General features: G+C 43.9%; 1 pseudogene; it reads right to left on the bottom strand.

Annotated features, from left to right (window-relative positions):
• Window positions 1–1442: 1442 nt before the first annotated feature.
• Window positions 1443–3584, bottom strand: LOC132242069 (F-box only protein 34-like; annotated as a pseudogene).
• Window positions 3585–15286: the final 11702 nt, after the last annotated feature.

The raw sequence follows: 15286 nt of genomic DNA, 5'->3' as shown, positions 1-15286 counted from the left end.
CAAAGACTGAGATTTCCTGGAGAACAAGGAATTCTGTCAAAGATTCAACATAGAAATGTGGCCTACTAGTTCTCTGGAAAGCCTTACAAATATATATATATATATATATATATATATATATTAGGTTCAAAGCTTTTCCCAACAGAAATGTCATAAAATTCATTGTTCTCAGACTTTTTCGAGGAATGTTGTTCTCATGTTCTGGCTGTTATGTCAAGGTCAAGTGTCCTGAGAGTGAATCTAGTCACACTACTTACTAGTGTAGGGCCTGGTGCAGACAGCACTCCCTCTGGGCCTCAGTTTCCTCATCTATCAAACAGTAGGTGGGGCATGGGGTGTGATGATAACAGCTTGTTCAGGGGTTGCTGGGATTGTCAGATGAAATTATGTGTGTGTGCTTTTTAAGATGCATGTTTTTATTGAAATTAAAAAAAACAAAAACATTGTAACTCAACAGAATAAATAAAACACAGACAATGTTATAATCTGACTAGATAACCTCTCATTCTTGTTGGAGCACTAAAATATAATGAAGAATTTTTCTCTATGCTAATTTTAAGGTTGTCTAGTTAAACTATTATCTGGTATCTTTTTAACAGCTTAACTATTTAGAGCTTCTTCTCAGAAACATTCACGTATTACATAGGAAACAGGAAAGAATCATAATTTATTTGGAAAACATTCATATTTTACACAGGATTTACAAATTTGAGACAACAAAACACACACCCAATTGTACCTGCAACACTATCTTAGCTGCGTTGTGGTGATTATGTTGTTCAGTCAGCTGTCCACTCTACACAACTGGATTTTAATAGTGTTATTTACAGAGGGGCCGAGGGCGCTCATCTAAGGCAAAGGCGCTACTCAGGTTTAATGCGCACTTTCACAGCCCTATGAGGACACAGCCATTATACACACTGTAAACACCACAGGGCATGACATCCATCTCCAACCACAAACAGCAGTCTCACTGCATCAAGCATGTAAGGCGTAAGGTAAGGTGCCTGACTTTTCCTCCGTAAGCACACTTCTCATCCAAGATGGCTGCTGTTCTCCCCATAGGACACTACTCACTTATTTCAAATATGGTGCCAGTGCTCAAAACATCTCTGGAACCGCTTTATGGGGATTGCCTGCACAGTCCACAGTGACCTTTTCTGAACATCCTTGATGGTGGCAAGTCTCCATCCTTTGAGGATGGATTTGATTTGAAAAACAAAAACAGGCATAATTAGTCATGGCCAAGTGAATCAAACTGCAGGCTGCCACCCTGGTTCAAATAGGAGGCACTTGTATAAAACAATGAGACCAGTTTTCTTGTACAGCTTATAAATGAAAATATACCCAAGCAACGGCAGTCCTGCAGAAACCAGCACAGATCCTCCTAGGGTGAGGGCTCTGAGAGGCAACATTTACTTGACTGGGATATCTAGGTGGTAATTTTCAGTTTTAAAAATCAATCAATTGGTTGCCTCTCAGATAGACTTTAGTATTCCTCTTCAGTTTCAGTCCCTTCTGCTTCCTTATGGATCGCCTGATGAAAGCCCTGGCAAACAGGGACCCAGTGATTGTCATGAAGCCCAAGCTTACAGCCAGGGAAGTCCTTCTCAGAGCAGCGGCAGCACCTCCAGTATCCTGGCCAGTAGGGCAATGCCTGGCACAGGGACACATCCCCCTTCACATGTTTTTTCTTGCACTGCTTACAAGGGTCCTCTCTATAGCATGGATCTCGAACCCAGTGAGAATCTGCTGGCCTGATGTTGTAGTATTCAATGAGGAACTTGAAATAGCAGCAGGCACATTTAAGAGCCACTAAACTCTTGGTGGGAAGAAACCTGAAGATTTTCTTCCCTGAAAACCTGAAGATTTTCACCAGAACGTGGTGGTGCAGGAAAGCCATCTATGGCTTAGGCTCCAGAAGATGCTGGGTTTTAAACCTGGTCTCCAGAAAGTCATGAGACCCCTGCTTCTTCCAACTGGAGGCCTGACACACCGGTACTATACTTCCCACGGGAGAGGCTGGCATTGGGACATATGACTCGGCTGCAACACTTTTCTCCGCAGAGGCACCATCCCCTCAGCAGCACCATCAGGCGACTGGCCTCTGCAGACACTTGTGCTATGCTTTCATTCAACCGGGAACAGTCTGGCTGGTGCTGACCAGGCGGCAAATAGAAAAACAGCCTCCCTGGAAGTGGGTCTTCACAGGGCTTTACCCGAGAAGGCTGGCCCTTCTGCACCTTGGACACAGGGAGGCCAACGCACACAGATTCCTTTCTTTTCTGCTCAGGATCTTGTGGCCCAAGCTCTCTCCTCATGCATTCAATGGCACCTGTAGGCGACTTGATGGCTTGACTTGGAGGAAAAGGTGACTCAAGACCTTCTGTCATTTCTGCATCGTGCCTATTGCTATTTTTTACAGCAGTTTGCTGATCTGGCTCTATTTCTGCATTACCCATGGGGGAACTCACACCTGCTGGCATTGAGGGTCAGCCCCGAGGAGCCCAATCCCAGGCCTGCTTCTCCTTCTGAGAACAGTGGTCAGCTCTTGACGGGCCACAGCCCACAGGTACAGACCCCGCAGGAGGATTCACCCGAGTGTCAGGTGCTTCCAAGGCACCTTCATCAGCCTGAGTGCCATGGCAAGCAGCACCCGCTTCCCAGGGAAGCTGCTCTTCTGAGGGAGGCTCCCAGGCTCACGCTGGTTCTATCGCTTCAGGCGCTGGGACTCCAGCTGGGCTACCATGTCCAGGACGCGGACTGGCTCTCTCTGGGATTCACCAACCTCAGGATTTCCCCTTTCTGTGGGCTCTTCACAAGCCCCGGGGCAGAAAAGGACTCAGAGGCTGGAGGCACAGCTCTGGATGGCCCGGAAAGGCTCCCCACCGCAGGGGAGTTAGCACAACTGGCCCGCAGAGCAGCACCAGCTCTTCGCTCCAGAAAGGCAACCATCTGGGTGACAGACAGAGGCCTCCGAGTGCAGATGCCGGCCCCACTGTCACTCGCATAGTGCACAAAGCAGTGCTCAATGCCACACGCAAAAGGCTCAGGCTCGTGGCACCGGCCTCTGGCTTCCCTCATCCTAACTGTATCCTGGCTTCTTTATGGTCCCCCGATCGTCTCCCTCTTTTCGTAGCTCTCCCATCCATACTCCAGGACCCTTTATTTTCATAGATCATATCCTATTCCTGCCCTGGTGGGCAGCAAAGAATGCGATGTTCTCCTTGGTGTTTCCAGTTTTCACCAGCGCGCAGCATTCCAGAGGCCCTTCCCCTCCTCGCCCTGGTGGATGGCTGCCCATGGTGCCTTATTCTTACTTTGAGCATCCACGCTGCTCTCTATGGGGCTCTTCCCTCTCATGCCGCTCAGAACATTTGGAGAAAGGACCCCAAAAGGTTTTTGAGATGATGCTTTACTATGAGAAGTGAAAGGAAAGACACTGGTTTTCGCATAGCTACCTTTTTTTTTTTTTTTTTTTTTTTTGTCGTAGCCTCCAGGTGGCTCATGGGAGTTCTCGGGGTTTCATTGATGATTCCCACAGGTTGCGCTTTCTTGAGTGGTTTCCAACGTGGCATAGGTACATGACAGAGGCTCTTGCAAATAAAGGCCGGTGAAGGACTGAGGACGCATCTCCCAGCTTCCTGCTGGAGTCAGTAATGGAAGAGGCTAGCTTCTCCTACTGAGATGGGTCTGATCTTTTTTAAAAGATTAAAATTGTGAAATGCTAATATTGAACAACTTTCCATTCAAATCTGCTGTGATTTCTCATGACAGGAGATTGAACTTCCTTTGGCGCTAAGGTCCGGAGCCTGCTGTGACATCACAGTCCACCTCCCGCAAAACCCTGACATCACAGGCACATGGACCCACAGCACTATGACTTCCTCTCGAACTGAGGCCGCCCGTAGTCGACTTGCCTAGCCGGGAGGCGAAAGAAGCTTCCCAGCCTCTGTCCCGCCAGGTCCTGAGAAAGGTTAAGGCCAGGCGCCAGCTCATTTGCTCTGGGACAGGAAGGACAGAGTGGCCAAGCCCAGGCAGGCGTGACCTTGCAAGGTGATCCCCACACAGGGCTCAACTTCCTCACCAGATGCAGGTCATGGAGACGCAGCCCCTGGGGTGCTGGCCTGTCCATAATCTCTCTGGCCTCAGCCAGGACCCTGTGGGCCAGGTGACTCGCTCAGCCTGGGAGGATGTGAGGGCTCTTTGGTCCCTGCCTCAGATGCACCTGCAGTGGAGTGCTCCCTGGACCTGCTGGGCCTCCCCCACACCTTGATGTTTTAAATAACCTGAAACCTAACATGAACTCTATAAATAATAAATGCTACTGATATTATGAGTATGACTCCTCCTCCTTCTATCATTATTTATTGTGTTTTTTGTTTGTTTGTTTTTAATCTTCACCCAGACATTCTTCCCCTGATTTTTAGAGAGAGGAGGGAGGGAGAGAGATAGGAGAGACATACATGGATTGGTTGCCACCCCACCCTTCCCCACCAGGGCCAGGGATCAAGCCTGCAACTGAGGTATGTGCCCTTGACTGGAATCTAACCCGGGACCCTTCAGCCCACAGGCCAATGCTCTATCTACTGAGCCAAACTGGCTAGGGCTATCATTATTAATTGGACTCAACATGTATGGATCACTGCCTGGGGGCCAGGCCCTATGCTGGGGAGCTGGTGATGAGAGGTGAAAGTCAATGTCCCTCTCCTTCAGGAGCTCAAAGTTAACAGAGAGGAGAAAGCTCCATGTGCTCTATGAGCCACAAGATAAGACAGTATAAATCATAGCACTCCCAAGCTTTCATGGCTCAACCCAAATCCTATCTCCTTCATGAAACCTTTCCAGATCGCCCTATTAGAAATTAATCTCCCGACTCCCGTGTCCCCAGGGCCTTTGGCTTGTTCCTTTCCTGCAGTACTTACCACTATTTACCTTGTATAAGAGTGATTTATGCACATGCCAGTCTCTCCCACTAGAATGTGAGTTCCTGAGGACAGAAATATTTATGAAGGGCCTTTTGATGACTTTGGTTATTGTATGAAGGACCAACATAACAGCATCAATAATCTGCTTCACACTTTAAAGTGATTTTATAACAAAATAATTTAAATAGGATATAATTTTTGAAGTGTTTTCACATTTTTATTCTCATAGCCATTGTCTCTTTTTTCCTGTCCAATTGATAGTTGCCACACAGGAGGTAGAGAGCTTGCCATGACCTGTGCAAGGTCACAGAGGTAGTTAACAGCAGGGTTAAACCCGGACCTGGCCCATGTGTTCTCAGCAGTCTAAAGCTGGCACTTAGCTGATATGGCTGTGCTGCATAGGCCTAGCCCCATTAACTCACCCTTACCTAGCAACTCCACATTCTGTTGCACTCAAGTAATTTGGCTTCCTTGTCATGAGTGTAGTTTAGTAAGTTCCTTTCCTGTTTAGACATAAAATGAAGCCAGATGAAACAAATTGCATCTTTTTACTGCCTTTCCAGACTGATTGTAACTCCTGCCCTGATGATTTTCAGGTTGGCAGAGCCTGGTCTCTAGCAATTTCCCCAACAAAACCGTGTGCCTTTGGAGTGATTAGGGGTGGGCATGCTTGCTCGCTGATCTTTCCACAATCCTGCCCTGGGACTTCTCAAGGCCTTGTGACAACATTGAGAGATAGGCTCAATTATCTGCTATTGACAGATGAGGACCTTGAGGCTTGGAGAGATTGAGTGACTTATGTACCCAAGGCCACACACAGCCAGGATTCAAACCCATGTCTGTTGTAGTGCTAAAGACTTTCCATTATGCCCACACTGGATTCCTTCTCTAATTGGGAGGACTAGGAAAACAGTGTTGGCTCGCCTATCTTCAGCCGGCCAACTTTATTTGTAAGATACTAATTAGAAGAGAGATTCTCTGGAAGAATTAGTCAAACTCATTAGACAATGACCATGAACCAAAGAATAGCTTTTGATATTGATGCATGCTGATATAAGGCTAAACATATTTTTTTTTTCCTCTCCCAGTCTGTAATTTGAACACAAACTGGCAGAACTCTCCACTGTGATTTTCCTTCCTGCAGCACAACAGACTAATGGGAAGACTGACTAAAACCCTCATCCTTCCACCTTCATTCTTTTACTTCTGCTGTGTGTCCATTTCGAATGTTCTACCTGCACACCTGTAACTAGGTTCCCTTCCCCTTTTCAATATCCCACTGGATGGGGCTTTGGATATGCTGAATTTGTACTTTGGCAAGACTAGTCTTTGTGCAATGATCAGTAGGGACAGAGTCAAAAGCAAAGGATAACCAATAATGGGAGGCCAGGTAGGAAGGTTGGTGAGAGGTAGATTTGGTTAATAAAATGGAACATTTTTTATTCAGTTCCCTTTGTTAGTCAGTGGGGAACCATGGAGCAGAGGGGTGGGGCCCATGGTAGGACTAATGTCTAGAGAAGGTAAATCTGGTAGGAGAAAGTAAAGGTGTGAAGGCTATTTAGTAAATTCTTAGAATAGTTTATCTACAAGGTGATGAGGGCCTGAGCCAGGGAAGTGGGTGTGGACTGGAAAGGAGGGAGGTACTTGGGATGGGATAAACTGGAGTTCTTTTCCCCCAGTGGAATCTTGATAAAATGTGTCACAGCCTAGAAGAAAGGATATGGACTTTGGAATGAAGCAGTGTGAGTTTTGAATCTCAGCTCAGCTACCCACAGGCATGTGACCATGTGCAAATCACATGAACTCACTGAGATTCAGTTTCTTCACCCGTCAAATGGTAAATTAGTAACCACTCACAGACCTTTGTGACAATCAACGAATACAGAAAGCTAGTCACATTGTAGGTGAACAGTTAGTGATCATCATGGGGGCGGGGGGTGGCACCAAGGAGCATCCAGGCCAAGACCTGGGCTAGAAGTGTCATTACTTCTGCCCCTTGTCAGAGCTTGACCTTAGGCAAATGACTGGACCTAAGTGAATCTTAGTAAATGGGGATTATAGTGGCTCTCTCTCAGATCTGTTGTAATGAATGTTAAGTGAGAGAAATGTATGTGAAGTGATTAGCCTGCAATGGGCTCATAAGAAGCACTCAGGTAAAGGGGAATTATTTATTATCAGCACACTAGGAGCCCAGTGCATGAAATTTGTGCACACGTAGGGTCCCTAGCAGCTACTGGCTGCCAGCTGGGGCCTCCCTTCCCCAGGTGCTGGCTGTTGGCAGGGATCTTCCTTTGTTTCATGTCACCCCCTGGTGGTCAGCACACATCATAGCAAGTGATCAGACTCCTGGTCGGTCAAACTCCTGAGGGGACACTTTGCATAATACACACACACACACACACACACACAGATTAGTGTCTTGCCAGCTGAATTCACTTTAATTCAACCTCTTCTCTTTTCCTCTCATATTACAGAATCTTCAAAACTACTCTATTTCCCAGCCTCCTTTGCAGCTATGAGTGGCCAGGTGACAGAGTTCTGGCCACTAAGACATGAGCAATGTCTGCTGGAGGATCCTGGGATGCTTTCATTTCCATGATTAAAGGAAGAGACCCACTCAGTGTGGTCCAACTTCCTTCTGCCTTCAATTCCTATCTTAAATTCAGGCATGATGCCCAATGCTGGAATAGCTAACTCACAACAATGAAGAAAAGGTCAAGAGATTCAAAAGGAGGCCAGCCAGCCCAACCTTGGGGAGCTGCTAATCTACACCATGCCCACAGTCATGCATTTATCCAGAGTTCTTGGCATGTAAGGAACATAAACCCTTATATTTAAGTCACTATATTTGGGTTCCCTGTGTACTTATTGCTGAATGTAGGCCTAACGGATAGAAGCGTAATGACAGACAGCAGAAAAAAAGTCAGTAGGTGGTACTGAGCAGCAGCATTGCAGCTTAAGAAAAGTATTCCATGTTCTCCACATGGGCTCTGTGTTTTCCTCCTTCTGTGCTTTTTCTTATAGGGATTTCTCTGCTGAGAACCTTCCCTCTCTGCTGTGCTTCTCCAACCCCATCTTTGTGTTCATAATCCCCCATGGCTCAGCCTCACGGACCATCTCCATCTCTTTATGGAGAATGTATCTCTTCTATTTAAATTTTCATGAAGGATTTTATGTTTTAAATCATACTTTCAAATGACTATATTGTTTGATATTGGCGTTCACATCTTAGCTCCTTTGGTAGAAACTAAGCTCCTTTACATACATTTTTTTTTCTAAATGAGAATGTGCATGGAAAGTGAATGACATAATCTTACACAAAATATTAGGCATTATTATTATTATTATTTTGTACTTCCAATGTTTGGTTTGTTCATTCAATAAATAGGTATCAAGAATTTATGTGCACCATCAGGATTAATAATATCTCCTCTGATGATAAACAGTTTGGGCTCCATCAGACAATATACTCAGTTTCTTCATCTTTTAAATAGATATAATATAGTAACATAGGTATTATGGGGAATATGTAAATTAATATATGTAAAATGTACAAAATAGCATCTTTTTAAAAAATGTACATATTTTATTGATTTTTTACAGAGAGGAAGGGAGGGGGATAGAGCATTAGAAACATCCATGAGAGAGAAACATGGATCAGGGGATGTGCCCGTAACTAAGGTACATGCCCTTGACCGTAATCGAACCTGGGACTCTTCAGTCCACAGGCCGATGGTCTAGTCATTGAGCCAAACTGGTCAGGGCATAAAATAGCATCTTGCATGTAGCAAATACTCAGGAATATTATTATTATTTACCAGACCATCTATTAGTCTTAAGGTATATATCTAACATGTTCCCTATCATATAGTAGGCCTTCAACAGATATTGAATGAATAACTGGTGTATGTGTACCTTTGAAATATTTTTAAAAATCTCCAATAAAACTAATTTAAATTCATATATACTTAAGCACATTAATGCTCATGAATAATTCACCTTAAGTAATATGTGTTTATAAATTGATTTTCTTTGGAGATTGCATTGAGAATTTCACAACAACTCTTGAAGTAATTGGAGAAGCACTGGCAAATAGCACAAAGCCAGAAAGAGGGATGACTTAGATCAATTAGGAAATTCATTCAATTTTAAATTCAAAAACTGTCTACACTCTCCCTGCTCTGGTTCAGCACCTGTGGAGGCTCTCACCACCTGGGTCTCCAGAGTGAAAGTCAATCCTCAACCCTAGCCCACAGGCACCCCTGCAGTCTGAGCCCAACACACAGCATCAGCTTTGTTTTCATTTTCAACCCCTTGCCAAGAGTCTGGGCTCTGCAATCAGAATGCCTCAGTTCACAATCTTGTTTGCTAAGTGTGCACTCCCTCTGGGCCTTAGCCCATCGCATACAAAATGGAATAACAGAGTTCCCCTCACATTGAGTTATTGTGAAGCTTAACTGGGTTCATCCAAGTGAAGTGCTTAGCACAGTGCTGAGCACACAGTGCATGTTCAGTAGGTCTGAATTGTCTTATCCCATTCTTCTAACCAGCTAGCCACACTATGCTATTCTCTGGGCTCCTTCCTCCCTCCACAACTTTGCACCTACCCTTCCCATGATATTGCCCCCTCTCTTGTCCTTCATTGGATAAGCTTCTACTGATACATCAAGACTCATCACAGAAAACACAGTAGTAAGATATATGAGGTGACATGCATCCCCAGAGTTTATAATATTTATGGTGAAACAAACACATAAACAATAGCACTCACAACACCACCAGCTAACCTTATGAGTGAACCACTTACAGGAACCTTTTCCCAAGTACCCACAGATCTGCTAATGAGGAATATTTGACATGTCTTCCTAGTCACCATTCGATCTAAGTAAGAACCAGTTAACAGCCTGGGAAGAGATTCCTAGCCCCTTAAATTGAGGTTGATTGGCAGATCTTTGCTGAGTCAGGGGGGGGACTAATACTTGTTGAGTTCCTACGATGTGTTGGCCCTGCATGAGTGCTTCATATGTCCTCATATTTAATCTTTAGTACAACCCTAGGGAGTAGACAGTGTTATTCATTTTACACAGGAGGAAACTGAGGCAAAGAGAGGTCATTTGACTTGCTTGTTTTTACACAGCTATAGATATTGGCTCTGGGAATTGAATTCAGATGTCTCTGCTGACACAGTCTTGCATTTCCCTGGGTTTTGTTAGAGAGGAGATGAAACAGTGTTGGGTTACAGGAGTGGAGAGAGAATAGAAGAGTTCAGGCAGGCAGGAAAGCCAAATTTTCTACTCTTGCCAATCTTATTAAGCACGGATCCTGACTAAAATCCTGCCAGGTGTTCATTAATAACAGAGAAAAATACATCTGTGTAGGCTCATTTTATTTGCAGAATGGGAATTGCTGGGCCATGATCACACAGAAGTGTTTCACTTGGAAACCGAGAACTTTGATCATTGTATTCTTCTGAATACATTCAGAATTACTCATGGGATGTTGGAAAGCCTGCTTTAGAATCAGCCATCCAGCAATTGGAAGCTGGATTCTACCATATGAGTTGTCAGACTTCAGGCAAGTGATTTGAACTCATTGAGCCCTTAGTTGCCTCATCTAAGAATGGGATTATTGGCAATGTCAACTCAGAAGACAATAATGAGAAACTATTAAATGAGGTATGAGTACGGTGAATATGTAATTTATTATTCAAACAGGGACACTGTGGAAGTGTGTGTGTGGGGGGAAGCCCTGCAAAAACTTATACTAGGATAATAAGTATAAACTCATACCATCTTGAGCAAACTGGATTGTATGGCCACACTAGGTATGATCTATAGAAGTGCCTAGCACAGTGGCTCACATCTAGTAAATACCTGTAAATGCTCTTTCCTGTACTTTAAGGGTAAGTATTTAGCACAATTCAAAAATTAAGCTACGTTGTATCATTTGAAAATTTCTGAACATTTCAGACTTGCAGGCAGAGAAAGCTCGGCCAGGGCCCTATTAGTCATCAGCTATTCATGCTCTCAAGTCTGACAGAGCAGTGAACATGTACAGACTCCTCAGAACAACGGAACCGACTTCTCAGTGTAGTCAGAAGAGGACAACTTGAGATGATTTGTTCAAAGGGAAGAGGAAGAAAGGTATTTGCTGTAATCTATCTAAAAATAAACAGAAAACATACCAGCTTCAGATCAGAAGTTGGGAAGGGGGAGTGTCAAATAACAGAAGGAAACAAGTAGGAACAGCCCATTTATTCACTGATATCTGCTAAGGAGTTAGGGTGGGCGACCAAAATATTCCAGCAAGATGAGGCATCTTCAGCCACTGCTGAACATACTCTGGAGGAAATAGCAGGGAATGAAGGTAGAAATCCTAGGATTTTGTCTTTCTGACAGTGTATTCTTAATGAATATAAGTTTCTTTCCTTTTGCTTCCTTTGTAGTCAGGATTTTTAAAATAATCTGAGAAGCTGATTAACAGTTTCCTCCCACATCCTATTAGCTGCTGGACTGAGGAGAAGTTGATGGTCACTAATATTTGCTTAATCATCAACCTCCCTTCCCTCCCCCTCCCTTCCTTTCTTCCTTCTTCCCTCTCTCCTTCCTTCCTTCCCTCCTCCCTCCCCCACCCCTTCCCAACTTCTCTCCTTGTGTCCACAGTATTTATTGAGACAGAAACTGAGGATATAGTGGTGGATAGACAGGCTCACCTTTGTCAGGGAAGATAGACACTGGGCAGATAATTAACTACAACTTGTAGGAACTGCCCTGAGATCAGAGTCTGCTTTTCACCTCAAGCCCTTGATTATTGATATAAGTTTGACATGTGCATGTGGCTCTCTCAACGCATCTTAAATCCAACATGTTCAATATGCAATCCATGATCCTCTTCCACATCTAGCTCTTTTTGGCCTGCCTTCCTTGTCAGAGTGGTAGGGGTCACTAACTCCCCAGCCCTTGTATTTATACGTTATTATAGTTCTTGGTTCACTGAAGCAGAGTCTTGGGGAGAATGTGAGTTGTGTGTTCGAAGAGCCCAGCAGTTAATGGGAGTGTAATTTGTTGAGAGTGCAAATTTTAACCATTAACTTTTGGGTTGTATTAGAGATGAGTCTGTGTGTGTGTGTGTGTGTGTGTGTGTGTGTGTGTGCATGAAAAGAGGCATATGGAGGAGTCTGAGGGGAAGAGAAGGGATCTCCAAGTTGAAATAACAATTGTAGTTCTTCAAAGTTCATCATGGACTGAGGGATGTACATTTCCCGTCCCCCTTCATAGACACCCCCCTTGTCATTTCCATAATCAATATTATGGAAGAACTCAAGTCTTTGTTCAACCTGCTTATCAGAATAAGAGAGATGCTAAATGCCTTCTGTGACAAGAAAACAGCAGCTCCTGTAGCAATCTCTACCCAGACACCCTCCAACCCTCACCCCTCCTTATCTATCATCTATTTACCCATATGAGTAATGGGAGGAAAAAAGCAGCTTCATAATCAATCTCATTTTCCCTGAGTATTTGGAGTTTTAAAATCATTTGCATTTCGACAGTGGTCCAGCAGTTCCCTATCCCATCCATCAATCTGATTGGTAAATTGGCTGCCCACTTTCCATCTGATCTCTAATTGAATAACTGCATGTTATCAACACAAATTTGCAGTTTGGCCCAGAGGTGTTGTTGGTTTTTCTTTTTTTTGGGGGGGGGGCACGGGGAGCGGGCATTGCTTCTTTACTAAAAGAAAGAGATTTGGTGGGCACAGGAAAGAGGTATGGTAAAGGAGTTGGAATTGCAGACATGTACACCACTAATTAAAGTGCAAAACTAAAATTCACTTGCTGAGGCCACAGGCAATGACTGTTCCTTGGAAAAAAAAACAAAGCAAAAAAACTTGAAGCCCTTAATACTTAGAGATTTGCAACCGGATAATAACTTTGCAAAACGTGACTGACAGTTTACCAGATTATCTCCTTAATCACACCTTTATTTCTATTAAGCAGGGCTTATGTTCCCAGCAGGTTTCAAACATGTGTTAACAGTGAATATCCCATGGAAGAATCAAAGTGCTGTAGCAACTGGAGCTTTGTGAGGGACTCCGCAAATAGAAACATTCAGAAAGAGGGGAGGAAAAGCCAGTGTGGAGCAAATCCAACGTCAGTCCTCTCCACCTAAACAGAAATCTCTTCCCACAACCAGTGCAGAATGTCAGCAGCTCCAGAGAAAGATGATAGAAAGGTAGGGGAAGGCATGCAAATCAGAAAACCCTGCAGATTTTTTTTCTTAATGAAATCTTAGGATGCCAAGAGTCGGTTGTTCCAAAGGACTAATTCCCATAAGACATAATTAGCACTTATACAACATTTTATTATGTGTGTTCTTTTTCTTTCACTCTAAATGGCTAACCATTATGAACAGTTAAGCTGGCAGGAAGCCCTTAGAAAGACATGAGGATGATCAGAGACCCAGTCTTTGTGGTTTTAAAATGAGTCTAACACAAAGTCCAAGATAGATGCCCTAATAGTTACCGGAACCTCTTCCCAGGGGTTTGCATACGAAGGACAGAGGAAAATAGAGCAATGTGAAGGGTCTACTCTATGCTAAATATTGCATATTAACTAGGTCAGTTCTGTCATCTGCACTCTGAGCTAGGTATCATAGGTATCATTATTCCATGTTGGAGATGAGAAAACTGAGCCAAGGACTATTAACTTGCTTAAGGAACCATGATTTAAATATTGTAGAGTCAGAATTTGAACCTAGATCCTCCTCATTAGCCAGAGAAGTGAATAGAGCAAAGTGCTCAGGAGCTATGTGGAGGTTTTTCTCTCTGGATCCCATTTTGAAGGATCCCCACTCCATCTGCTCTTGTTCCTCCTGTTCTTCTCCCTCTTCTTCCTGCTTTCCTTCCCCAACCCCTTCTCTACACCCTCCTCATCTTCCTTCTTTTTCTTCATTTTTAAAATTTCCTTGCAATCTCCAAGTGTGGGTATTTTCCATTGGCTCCTCCAGATGCACTCCTTTCCACCCTGATCTGTGCTCCAGAAACAGCCACCCTCGCCCTCTGGCTTTAAGCTGTGTTTGGTCAATGGGAGGCCCTGGTGGCATTGAGAGAGGAAGAGGACGAGGTTCCTTGGGGTATTTATTTCCCAGGCTCTTTCCCTGCCAGGATGCTATGGTGGCTAACCAGGTCCTGCCCAGTGGCCATCTTCTACATTGACCCCCTTTGAACTGCAGTCACCCAACAGTTCCCAAATGTCTTGACCTCTGGACCCTTTAGACTTTTAAAAATTGTTAAAGACCCCCAAATAGCTTGTGTTTATCTCTCAATGTTTACCACATTAGAAATTGAAAGGGACAAAGACTCAAACACAAGAATACACAAACAGGGTGGGGCAAAAGTAGGTTTATAGCCGTGAGTACACAAAACACAGAGTTTATTCTTATATGATTATTTATTAATTATTGTATTATTTTCCATAACAAACAACCATAGTCCTACCTTTGCCGAGCCCTGTACATTCCATTAGCCATCAGAACAATGGATCCATCACAAGTCCTGTATCCTCCTGGAAATTCTATTGTGCATTCATGAGTGAATAAGAGTGAGGAGGCAAAAAATGTCTTGGCATTATTGTAAAACTAGTTTTGACCTTGTGGTCCTCTAAATGAGTCACAGGGTCCTCAATAGGCTTCCAGCTTCCAGAACTGCTGCTTAAACTGCTCCTTCAGGCTCACTCTGGGATGCTTTTCCAGTCCTCATTGGAGGTATTCACTCTGCCCACACTGTCATAATCACCTCCTTTATTCAACTCTCCTCAATCATTCCATTTGAGTATGCCTTTTGTTTCTGCAGGGACATTGACTCATCAATGAGTAGGGGATGACTAGAATTCACCTTGGATGAAGAGCTGGAGCCTGAAGTAGATCAGAAACGTCAGCAGCAACAAAAAACATTCTTTCTGCCTGCACTGACCTTTTTACTATGAACTTTGATTTATCATTTAAATTGTAGCTATCACTTCTTCACTGATAAAAGGGAGTGCTTAGAATCAGAAAGATTCCTGCTTTTCTTTCCTGAGTCTGGGCCAGAACAGAAAAGATTAATTTCTTACAGGTGCAGATGAACTGGACATCTTCATAGGAGGACAAGTAAGACTCTGGAAACCAAGTTCCCGAGGAAGAAGTAAGGAAATGGTTTCTTGTGCAGGAATGAAGCCTCAGGGGAACTTGGCTGTTTTCAGCTCTCTCTTTGTCAACTGGCCTTGCTCACGTTAGGGAAGAATTCTTCTTTCCTTTAGCTGGGCTCTCAACTGAATTTGAATCAGATCTTAATTGCCCCATATCACTTTAAAAATTCATCTT

The sequence above is a fragment of the Myotis daubentonii genome, chromosome 9 (genome assembly GCF_963259705.1).
Source record: "Myotis daubentonii chromosome 9, mMyoDau2.1, whole genome shotgun sequence".
NCBI lineage: Eukaryota > Metazoa > Chordata > Mammalia > Chiroptera > Vespertilionidae > Myotis > Myotis daubentonii.
This window is presented reverse-complemented; position numbering and strand designations above follow the sequence as displayed.